This window comes from Orycteropus afer, unplaced genomic scaffold (genome assembly GCF_000298275.1).
Source record: "Orycteropus afer afer isolate SDZICR_OR568_19922 unplaced genomic scaffold, OryAfe1.0 scaffold00243, whole genome shotgun sequence".
NCBI classification, from domain to species: Eukaryota; Metazoa; Chordata; class Mammalia; order Tubulidentata; family Orycteropodidae; genus Orycteropus; species Orycteropus afer.
The window spans coordinates 1550737-1557301 of NW_006921830.1; positions in this window are offsets into that span (position 1 = coordinate 1550737).

Sequence of the window (6565 nt, forward strand, 5' to 3'; positions counted from 1 at the left end):
TTCTAAATGCCACCCCCCTTTTTTTTTTTTTGCATTCTTCTTCACTTCTGATGCTAGGAGACAATTAGCTGCATCTTAGATGGCTGCTTGAAAGCTTTTAAGACCCCAGTCACTACTCACCAATGTAGGATGTGGAGCAATGTTTTTATGTATTTTGTTGTGCCAATTGACTCTGGTGTCCCCCAGTACTATGGTCCTGAGGCAGTAGATTTATTGGATCTCTCTCCCATAGTGTCTGGATGTCTGTGAGGGATTGCTCTGTGTCTGTCTTCTATTGTTTCTGTAAGGACAGCAGGCATTTTGTATCACTGGTGTCTGTGCAAGATTAGCCTCAGCTGAATCTATCCTTGGTCTAGAGTATACCTCTGTTCACTGATTCCCGTCTGATCATCTCAGGTGTTTATGTGTTTATCTGTATAGCCTAATGTTTGGTGTTAATGGCAATGTGGCATTGTGGACATATTGGTTGGTATTAGCATCTATCATCTATCTCTTATGTGCACAATTACTGTGTCCCCTCATTTCCCAATGTTATTATGGCAGTCTTATATCCTTCCCGTAGATCCTTCCCCCTACCCATGTCAGCATGTAAGCCCCAACTAGCCCAAAATTAATCCTTTCCCTTCCCTCCCCATCCTGGTAACCTACTAGGTGAGTTCCCTTTCCCAAGCAAATCCTTCTCTTTTTACAGTAATGGGTTCATACAGTACTTGTCCTTCTGTGATGGTCAACTGACTTTTGACAGGAGTGCAAAGTCCATTGGATAGGAGAAGAATTTCTTCAATTAATAGTGTTGAGAAAATTGGATTTCCAAATTTAGAAAAATGAAACTGTAACCATGCCTCATACTCTACACAAAAACAAATTCAAAATTGATTAAGACATAAATACATAAACAAAAATTTTAGATGAAAATGCAAGGGCAACACTGTTGAGTATGTTGTTGTTGTTATGTGCCATGGAGTCATAGCAACTCCTTCTTGAGTTTCTGAGGTGGTATCACTACGGAAGTAGATTGTCCAACCTACCTTCCTAGGAGTGGCTGGTGGGTTTGAACCGCCAGTCTTCTGGTTAGCAGTCAAGTGCCTTAGGCACTATGCTACCAGAGCTCCTGTCTGTTGAGTATAGCTTTTAACAATGTTGTTGTTAGGTGTCATCAAATTGGTTCCAACTCATAAAGACCCTATGCACAACAGAACAAAACCATTGCAGCCGCTGTGTCAGTCCATTTCATTGAGGGTCTTCCCCTCTTCACTGACTCTGCTTTACCAAGCATGATATCCTACTCCAGGGAATGGGAACTTCTGATTACATGACCAAAATAGGTGAGAAGTCTAGCCAGTCTCGCTTCCGAGGAGCATCCTGGATGCACTTCTTCTGGGATAGATTTATTCATTCTTTTGGCAGTCCAAGGTATTTTCAGTCTTCTTAGCCAACATAACAATTTAAAGGCAGCAACTCTTCTTTGGTCTTCCTTAATCATTGTCCAGCTTTCACATGCATGTGAAGCAATTGAAAAGACCATGGCTTGGATTAGGCACATTTTAGTCTTCAAAGTGACATCTTTACTCCTTAACACTTTAAAGAGGTCTTTTGCAGTAAATTTTCCTAGTGCAATAGGACATCTGATTTCCTGACTGCTGTTTCCAGGGATGACTGTAGACCCAAATAAAATGAAATCTCTGACAACTTCAATATTTTCTGTTTGTTATGATGTTGGCTACTGGTCTGGTTGTGAGGATTTTTGTTTTCTTTATGTTGAGGTGTATGTAATACATACTGAAGACTGTAGTCTTTGATCTTCATCAGTAACTGCTTCAAGTTATCTTCACTTTCAGCAAAAGAGGTTTTGTCCTCTGCGTATTGCAGGTTGTTAGTGAGTATTCCACTAATCCCGAGGCCTTGTTCTTCTTCATATAGTTCTGTTTCTCAGATTATTTGTTCTGCATTCAGATTGAATAAGTATAGAAAGGATACAACCCTGACACACTCCCTTCCTGATTTTAAACCATGCAGTGTCCCCTTGTTATGTTCGAATGATAGCCTCTTGGTCTATGGACAGGTTCCTTATGAGCACAATTAAGTGTTCTGGAATTCCTGTTCTTCTCAACATCATTCATAATTTGTTATGATCCACACGGTCTAATGCTTTTGCATAGTCAATAAAACATAAATAAACATGTTTCTGGTATTCTTTGCTTTGAGCCAAGATCCATCTGACATCAGCAATGATATCTCTCCTTCCATGCCTTCTTCTGAATCCAACTTGCATTTCTGGAAGTGGTATAGTGCCTAAGGCATTTGACTGATAACAAGAAGACTGGCAGTTCAAACCTACCAGCCACTCCTCGGGAGGAAGATTGGGCAATCTACTTCCGTAATGATACTGCCTTAGAAACCCAAGGAGGGGTCCCGATGAGTGGGATCTGACTTAACAGCAGTGAGGTTTCGATTTTTTTTTTTTTTTTTTGTCAATATACTGCTGCAAACATTTTTTAATTATCTTCAGCAAGAATTTACTTGCATGTGCTATTAATGATATTGTTTGATAATTTCCACATTCTCTGGGATCACCTTTCTTTAGAATGCATATAAATATGGATCTCTTCCAGTCAGTTGGCCAGGTAGCTGTCCTCCAAGTTTCTTGACATAGACAAGTGAGTGTCTCCAACATGACATGAATTTGTTGAAACATCTCAATGGGTATTCCATCAATTCCTGAAGCCTAATATTTGCCAATTCCTTCAGTGCAGCTTTGACTTCTTCCTTCAATACCATTGGTTCTTGACCATATGCCACCTCCTGAAATGAATGAACATTGACCCATTCTTTTTGGTAGTGACTCTGTATATCCCTTCCATCTTCTTTTGTTGTTTCCTGTATCATTCAATATTTTGCCCATAGAATCTTTCAGTATTGCAATTTGAGGATTGAATTTTTTCCTCAAATCTTTCAGCTTGAGAAATGCTGAGCATGTTCTTCCTTTTTGGTTTTCTAACTCCAGGTCTTTGCACTTTTTATTATAATAATTGACTTAGTCTTCTTGAGCTGCTCTTTGAAATCTTCTGTCAGTTCTTTTACCCTGTTAACTCTTCCACCCGCTTTAGATACTCTCTGTTCAAGGGCAAGTTTCAGAGTCTCTTCTGACATCCATTTTTGGTTTCTTCTTCTTTTTTTGTCTTGTTAATGATCCTTTGCTTTCTTCATGGATGATGTTCTTGATGTCATCCCACAATTCCTCTGGTTTTCAGTCCTTGGTGTTCACAGAATCAAATCTTTTCTTTAGATGGTCTCAAAATTCAGAAGGAATATAATCAAGGTCATATTTTGGCTCCTGTGGACTTGTTTTAATTGTCTTCATCTTCAACTTGAACTTGCATATAAGCAGTTGATGGTCTGTTCCACAGTCAGCTGCTAGCCTTGTTTTGGCTGAAGATATTGAGCTTCTCCATCACCTCTTTCTACACATGTAGTTGATTTGATTCCTGTGTACTTCATCCAGTGAAATCCACATGTATAAATGCCATTCATGTTTCTGTAAAAAGATGTTTGCAATGAATAAGTTGTTGGTCCTGCAGAATATATCATGTAATCTCCAGTGTTATTTATATCACCAAGACCATATTTTCCAACTACCAGTGATGTTTCTTTGTTTCCAACTATTGCATTCCAATCACCAATGATAATCAACACATCTTGATTCCATGTTTGGTCAATTTCAGACTGTAGAAGTTGGTAAAAAATCTTCAATTGCCTCATCTTTGGTATTGGTGGTTGGTGCATAAATTTGAATAATAGTAGTATCAAATGGTCTTCCTTATCAATGTATGTATGTTATCCTATCACTGACAGCATTGTACTGCAGGTTGGATCTTGAATCATTCTTTGTGATGATCAATGCCAAGCCATTCCTCTTCAATTTGTTATTCCTGGCTTTGTAGATCATATAGTTGTCTGATTCAAAATGGCTCAAACTAATCCATTTTAGCCCACTAATGCCTAGGATATCACTCTTTATGTGTTCCGTTTTATTTTTGACAACTTCCAATTTTCCTAGATTCATACTTTATACATTCCATGTTCCAATTATTAATGGATATTTGCAACTGTTTCTTATTTTGAGTTGTGTGACAACAGCAAATGGAGGTCCCGAAGCTTTACTCCATCCACATCACTGAAGTCGGCTCTACTCTGAGGAGGTAGCTCTTCCCCAGTTGTATTTTGAATGCCTTCCAACCTGAGGGGCTTATCTTCTGGCACTATATCGGACAATGTTTTAGGGCTATTCATAAAGCTTTCCAGTAAAATATCAGATAGCAGTTCATTGCTATTCTAAGGGGTTCACTGGCCAATTCTTTGAGAAGTGGTTGGTCCCTGTCTTATTCTGAGCCTGTCTAAATCTGGAAGCTCCACTGAAACCTGTTCACCATGGGTGACCCTGCTGGTATTTGAAATACTGGTGGCATAGCCTGCAGCCTCACAGCAACACACGAGCTACCACAGTACAACAAACTGACAGACATGTGGGGGATAACAACCATATTACCCAGCAATTCCACTCCTAGGTATATACACAAAAGATTTGAAAGGAGAGACTCAATCAGAAATGTATGCACCAATATTCACTGAAGCACTATTTACAATAGCCAAAATATGGAAACAACCTAAATGCCCATCAGTACATGAATAGATAAACAAAATGTGCTACACACATACAATAGAATGTCACTCAGCCAGTAGGAAAAATGAAGTCTTGCTATGTCCTTGGGTTTCTGAGGCGGTATTTCCACAGAAGTAGATTGCCAAATCTTCCTTCTGAGGAGTGGCTGGTGGGTTTGAACTGCCAACCTTCTGGTTAGCAGTCAAGTGTCTTAGGCACTACTCCAGTAGAGCTCCCAGGGTTGCAATGCTAATTATTATAATTGCTGTCAAGAAATTGGAGTAGGGAAAAATAGTGTGATAGATTTATTTATTAAAATGACACACACACACAAAAAAAAGTAGTTGCTGGTCCTGTTTATGCACAAGCAAACATTTCATGGGGTTTGGTTCCTTAGTTTGGAGGTTTAGGGTCATGATTTCGTGTGATAGGCCAGTTAATTGGCCTAATAACTTTTTACTGCTTCTGTTCTGCTTCCTAGTTCATTGTGTACTGTCTGAATTCTTAAAAAAAAAAAAAAAACTTGCAAGTGGCCATCCAAGACAAAATAATTGATTTTTATTCACCTGCAGCAATAGAACAAGAAGGACAGTCATGAATAGGAGGAAAATATGGAATGTGTGACTAATGGTGCCCATAATATCTGTTACCTTTATCATGAGACCAGAAGAACTGGATGGTACCCAGCTAGCACTACTGAACAATTTCAACAGGGACTATAGGGGAATCCTGATCAAAGGGGGAAAAATGCAGACAAGAATTTCAAATGTCATGGCCTTCAAACTTTCATGAAAGGCTGGGTGAACCCTTGAAACTATTGCCCTGAGATAATCCTTAACTCTTAAACCAAAGATATTCCCTGAAGTCCTTTTAAAACCAAACAATAATTTAGCTTAATTATACTCTTTTAAGGAGCTCTGGTGGTGTAGTGCCTGTGACATTTGACTGCTAATCAGAAGGATGGCAGTTCAAAACCACCAGCCACTCCTCAGAAGGAAGATTGGGCAATCTACTTCCGTAGAAATACTGCCTCAGAAACCCAAGGAGAGGTCACTATGAGTCAGATCTGACTCAACGGCAGTGAGTTTGGTTTTTGAGTATGCTATTATAAGACTATCTGTATGAGACCAAATTGACAACAGCAACTCAAAAGCTTAGATAGGAACCTTAGGGAGCAGGGGGTTTATGTTAATGGTGGAGGAGCAACTCAAAAAAGGAGGTTGAGAATTACTAAACAACTTGAAGAATGTAATCCATTGAACTTTCCATTTAGAAATTGTTGAATTGATGTATGTTTTGCTGTGTACAGTCTCACCAACAACAGCAAAGTAAATAATGTTTTAAAAAATGTGGGAAAACTAGATGTGGGCATATGGGAAACCTCTGAATTATGTGCACAATTTTTTATAAATCTAAAATTGTTCTGAAAATAACATTTTTAAAAAATGCCATAAGTGAAAATAACCCCTGATGAGGAATAATGTTTTCTATATGTTATTAGCTCAAAAAGAAAGTTAGACTAGCTTATGTATAGCAGAATCCTAATTTAATTGTAAACATATATTTGCACTGAAAAAATGCTCTGAAAAGTACACCAAAATTGTAATGGTAGCTTGTCACTGAGAATTTTAATTTTTCTGTTTGCCTAATTTTAAAACATAATAAAAAAATAAAAGAATAAATTATGTTTAGTAATATATTCTTAACACCATTGGGAAATGCTTATAATGTTTTATGTTAGTGATAAAATATAGTACCTCAAAAAGAAAATACAGTACTCCAACTTTTCTAGGTGATCTTAGGTAGAGGTTTGATTCAAAACAACCTTTGGAGTATACAGTGTTGTATGTTTGTATATATATATGCAACAACAACAAACAATGCATATATATAAAAGCACATATA